Here is a 6,000-nt window from a genome sequence, read left to right as displayed (position 1 = left end):
TCTTCAAATATCTTGCAGGCAGAACCAACACTAGAGGCAATATAGGCCCACTGCTGAATGGGATGGGTGCCTTGGTGATGGAGGATGCAGATAAGGCAGAGGTGCTGAATGCTGTCTTTGTCTCCATCTATACTCAGGAGCCCACGCACCTGAGGCCACAGAGGAAGATAAGGTTAAGGAAGAGGCTTCCTTGTTTGATGTGGACTGGGTTGGTGAGGACTGGGTTAGGGAACAGTTAAGTAAACCAAACATCCATAAGTCCATGGATCCTAATGGCATGGACCCACGAGTGCTGAAGGACCTGGTGGAGGACATTGCCAGGCCACTCTCCATCTTTTTGGTAAGTCTGTGGTGGACAGGAGAGGTGCCTGGGGATTGGAGGAGGACAAACATCTCTCCAATATTCAAAGAGGGTGAGAAAGAGGACCCAGGTAACTATAAACCAGTCAGCCTCACCACCATCCCCAGAAAGACAATGGAGCAGCTTATGCTCAGCGCTGTGCTTCACCGTATCAAGGACAAGAAGGTCACTGGGAGCAGTCAGCATGGTTTTACCAAGGGGAAGTCATGTTTGTCCAACCTGATAGCCTTCTATAAAGAGGTAACCAGGTGGATAGATGATGGGAGAGCAGTGGATGTGCATTACCTTAATTTCAGTACAGCATTTGACACTGTCTCCCACAGCATCCTCACAGCTAAACAGAGGAGGTGTGGTCTGGGTGATCAAGTAGTGAGGTGGCTTGGGAACTGGTTAAAGGAATGAAGTCAGAGAGTCGTGGTCAATGGGACAGAGTCTAACTAGAGGCCTGTAATTAGTGAAGTCCCTCAGGGGTCAGTACTGTGAACAGTATTATTCAATGTATGCATTAATCAGCTGGATGAGGGCATAGAGTGCACTGTCAGCGAGTTTGCTGACACACCTGAGAGTTGTGTTGCCATTCAGAGAGACTTAGGCTGGAGAGTTGTGCAGGGAGAAATTTAATGAGGTTCAACAGGGGCAAGTGTAGAGTCATACACCTGGGAAAGAACAACTCTATGTATCAGCATAGGTTGGGGACTGACCTGCTGGAGAGCAGTGAAGGGGAGAAGGACTTGGGAGTCCTGCTGGATGGAAGGATGGACATGAGCCTGCAGTGTGCTCTTGTGGCAAGGAAGGCCAAAGCCATTCTGGGGTGAATTAGAAAGGGTGTAGTTAGTAGGTCGATGGAGGTTCTCCTTCCCCTCTACTCTGCCCTGGTGAGGCCTCATCTGCAGTATTGTGTCCAGTTCTGGGCTTCCCCAGCTCAAGAAGGACAGGTCACTGCTTGAGAGAGTCCAGTGTAGAGCCACAAAAATGATTAAGGGAGTTGAACATCTTCCTTATGAGGAGAGACTGAGGGAGCTGGGGCTCTGTAGCTTGGAGAGAGAGGAGGAGGCTAAGGGGTGACCTCGTTATTGTTTATACATATGTTAAGGGGTGAGTGCCAGGAGGATGGAGCCAGCCTCTTCTCGGCAATGCCCAGTGACAGGACAAGGGGCAGTGGGTGAAAGATACAGAAGAAAAATGAGAGGGGAAATAAAAAAAGGAGGAGGAGGGGCAGGAAAAAGACACAAGAAAAGAATCCCTGCAACTTCTGTGTGTGGTAGGAAGGGATATTTTCATATCCTTAGGAGGGAAAAAAGTTCTTATATGTTTTGTAGGCAGAAAAGGAACAGTATTTTGAAGTTCAAAATATGAAAACTGCTGCAGAGAGATGAGGTTTGGTACAGAGCTAACATTTGAACACTCTTAACTACCCTAAAATTACTCTATTTCTCAAGCCTTGTTAACAGAGAGATGCTCATTATTTAAAGAAAAGTAGCCTAAGCTTTTACTTTTTTTTTTTTTTTCATTTGTCTCTGATGAAAAAATAAAAGGATTTAAACTCAGAGTCTTGATTACAACAATTCTGTATTAGGAGTGTGTCCAATAGATTAAGGGAGGTTCTTCTCCCCCTCTACTCTGCCCTGGTGAGACCTCATCTTGAATGCTGTGTTCAGTTTTGGGCTCCCTAGTTGAAGAGGGACAGTGATCTGCTGGAAAGGGTCCAGTGGAGGGCTACAAGGATGATTAGGGGACAGGAGGGCATGGCTTATCAGGAGAGGCTGAGGGACCTGGGGCTTTTTGGTCTGGAGAAAAGAAAGAGGGGATTTGATAAATGTTTATAAGTATCTGAAGGCTGGCCAGGATGGGGGGACAGGCTCTGCTCATTTGCTCCCTGTGATGTGAAAAGGAGCAATGGGTGTAAGTTGCAGAAAAAGAGGTTCTGCCTCAACACAAGGGGGAACTTCTTTACTCTAAGAGTCACAGAGCACTGGAACAGGCTCTCCAGGGAGGTCATGGAGTCTCCTTCTCTGGAGACTTTCAAGGCCTGTCTGGATGTGTTCCTCTGTGATCTGTGTTAGTATTGTCCTGCTCCAGCAGGGGGGTTGGACTCGATGATCTCTTTGGGTCCCTTCCAACCCCTAACGTCCTATGATCCTGTGATGATCCTATGTATTTCTAAAAGATAGTTTTCTCTTCACAGTAATCACCGAAAGACCATACTGAATTCTACCACGGGAGAAAAATCCATCAGGTAGACAGAGGGGAAGGGTGAGGTGCTCAACAACTTCTCTGCCTCAGTCTTCACTGGCAGCCTCTGTTCTTACAGCTTTTGAGTGAGTGAACCACAAGTCAGGGACCAGAGGAGTAAACTCCTTCCCATTGTAAGAGAAGAGCAGGTAGATTCCTGATCACCTGAGGGATCTGAACATATGTAAGTCTGTGGGACCTGACAAAGTATATCCCAGAATCTTGAGGGAATGTGCTAATTCAGTTGCTGAGTCATTGTCTATGATATATGAAAAGTCATAGTAGTAGATGAATTCCCTCGTGACTGAAAAAACAGCAACATTTCACTCATTTTTAAAGAGTAGAAAGGAGGACCCTAGAAACTATCAACCTGTCAGTCTCACCTCTGTGCCTGGCAAGATCATACAACAAATCCTCCTAGAAGCTATGTGGAAGACAGGAAGGTGATTCCACACAGGATGGCTTCATCAAGGGTATGTACTGCATGACCAATCTAGAAGTCTTCTGTGATAGAGTGACTACATTAATGGACAAGGGAATTGCTATGGATGTCATTTCTCTGTGTTGCGGAGGGCAGTAATAATTCGTGGCCGAGAAGAAAATTTATCAAAAATAGATATTTTTTATTTTTACAAAACCCGCCCCCACAACTATATATACAAAGATTAATTTCGTTTGATAAACAGGTTAAGTTGCATGAGAACTCTACGAGGATACCATTAATAATCTGACTATATATATTTGGAAGTCAGTTTTTGGAAAAGGAATCTGCTATTAATTAATAGCGGTTTCTTACTAAATTAAGCTAAGCCAAATAACTCACTCAGGCTGGCTCGTGCAGTCGGTCTTCCTCCTCCAGCGGCTACAGGAGTCGTTAAGGGTCGTTAAGGGTCGTTAGGCAGACAAAGGTGTGCCTAACACCAAGGCAAGTCCTTTGGTCTCTCTGCAGTCCAGGCACAGGAGAGTGAGCGAACTCGTCCAGGCACAGGCAAAATCCAAAAGCGGGAACCCCAAAGGCGGGAAGACCCCCAATATTTATACCCTTCGCTAGACAAAGGGCAGAGTTACCACACTTTAGGCGCGAAAGCGCACGGCCAATCCCAGCCTGGCTCCAGCGCGGGAACTCACGGGGCAGTCGCCGCCCCCTTCTCGGCTGCAGGGCAGGCGAGGGGGGGGGGAAACCAGGCGGCTTTTCCCCTTTCCCCCCGAAGTCCGGGCAGGAGAGGAAATTAGGGGTACAGGACTCCAGGACATCCCACCCCGGTGGTAATGAGCATCTTTGTCTAGAACTTGAGTGAGAAGTGATCCCCCTTCAATTTAGGAACCTATTAATATATATATATGGCTTAGCCTTTTCCAACATTAACAATAGGTAATATATTAATCGCCCCAACAATATTTAACAATACTTAACAAGGCTTAACAATAGCCCAAACAGTATTAAATAAAGCTACACAGTCAGTTTGAAGATTGCTCTGTTCCTGGTAGAGCAACCAAGTTCATGGCAGAGCCTTAGATGCTCTGAGTCCATGGCTGGAGGTCACAGTCCGTGGGTCCTGATGCCATCATCCACTGGCCACCCCGGTGATATGACTCCGTCTCTCGTGTAGCTGGTTCTCCTTTTCCCAGGTGCTGGTCAGGTGGTCAGGAACTGGTCCTCTGCCTCGACCTTAACCTGTAAGGAGACAAAATCTGCCTCGGCCTATAAAGGCCAGGCTTGACAATTAATAATTGGGGACGATCCACCGTGCACTGATCCGGTGGCCTTTTCCATTTGCATCTAGGGCTTCCCAGGCATATAAGCCTCTGGGTTTACCCAGTGTCATTGGCACCACCCCTATAGAGGGTAGCCTGACAAGCACAGGTTGGCCCACTTGCATCTGGGACAAGGATTTATCCTTAATTCCCCCTGGCACAAGGTCACTGTCCACTACAGGCTCAGCTGGGCAGAAGGCCTTAACCTTGGGGCTTCCATAGCTTCCCCAACGATTATTGACTGTAAAGACTGCTTGGGCCAAACGCGAGTCCCAGCCACCCTTAGACACATTTGCATGTCTTTTTATCAGGCCATTTGCCCTCTCGACAATGCCATTTGCCTGGGGGTAATATGGGGTATGAAACACCCATTTCACCCCTTCACTACGTGCCCAGTCTTGCACTGAGGTTGCAGTGAAGTGCGATCCATTGTCGCTCTGGATGCACTCAGGCATTGGCAAGATGCCGAACCAGTGTTTGAGAGTCTCAACGGTTTGAGCTCCCGAGGCTGCACTGGTGGCAGTGGCCATGGTTAGACCAGAGACCACTTCTACGCCAACCAGTATGTATTTTTTTCCATGCGATGGTTTGAGGGGTCCCACATAATCCACCTGCCAGGTGTTCCAGAGACTTTTGTCCTGGCGGATATGCTGGGCTGGTGCAAGGTTTGGGTGGTTGGCCTTCAGCCTTATCTGGCATTGTGGACAGGCTGAAACAATGGTCTCACATGTTGAGAGTGAGACTGGCCATCCCCGAGACCTGCACTCATAGTAGAGATCAGCTTTGCCTGAATGTCCCCTTTTAAGGTGCAACCATTCAGCTAATCTCTCCCAATCCTTTTCCCCACTGCCCACTACATGGATACGTGCCAGGTAGTCAGCCTGCTGATTCCATTTTGCAGCAGGGGTTTCCTTCTTAGAGTGCCCTTTGACCCACCCCACCTTGATGGGTCTCGACCGGCCTATCTCCAGCAGTCTCTGCCAATCTCCAGCTCTCCAGACCTTGGTGCTGCCAATCTCCCATTGATTTGCCTCCCATTGGCAAATCCACTCCGTAGCTCCCTTAAAGGTGGCATAGGAGTCTGTGTAGATGGCTTTGGCACCATTTTCTACAGCTAACATGAGGGCCCGCAGTTCACCCACTTGAGCACTGCCTTCACCCTCCTCAGTAACAGTCCTGCCTGTACTGATTTCTAAAGCTGCTGCTTTGTAGTGCCACTGTGAGCCCACTCTCTGGGAAGAGGCATCGGTGAACCACACTCCCTCAGTGTCAGAGTCTGTGGTTATCTCTGGAGCTACATCTATTGGAGATGGCTTATAGGGCTGTCCCAGTAAAGTTGTATCTGGATTTACTGGTTGTTGGAGTTTGGACACCTTGGCCGGGCCCTCTCTTAGAGGCATGAGCTGGGCAATTCCCTCTAAGTAGGCATACCACTTCCTTACAGTGGATTTTTGGGCTATCCCCTCTGGTGGAGGGGATCCCTTGAGAATTGGTTTAAGCAGGAGGAAAGGTCCTTGCACCACAATATCCTGTGTGGTGCGAAGCTTCTCTGCCTCCTTAACAGCCCTTGTAAGGGAAAGGAACTCCTTTTCCCATTCAGAATACCTCCTCTCAGTGTCCTTGAACGCTGTAGAGGAAAACAACAGGGCTCT

Source organism: Pogoniulus pusillus, chromosome Z (assembly GCF_015220805.1).
Source record: "Pogoniulus pusillus isolate bPogPus1 chromosome Z, bPogPus1.pri, whole genome shotgun sequence".
In the NCBI taxonomy this organism is placed as follows: domain Eukaryota; kingdom Metazoa; phylum Chordata; class Aves; order Piciformes; family Lybiidae; genus Pogoniulus; species Pogoniulus pusillus.
This window is presented reverse-complemented; position numbering follows the sequence as displayed.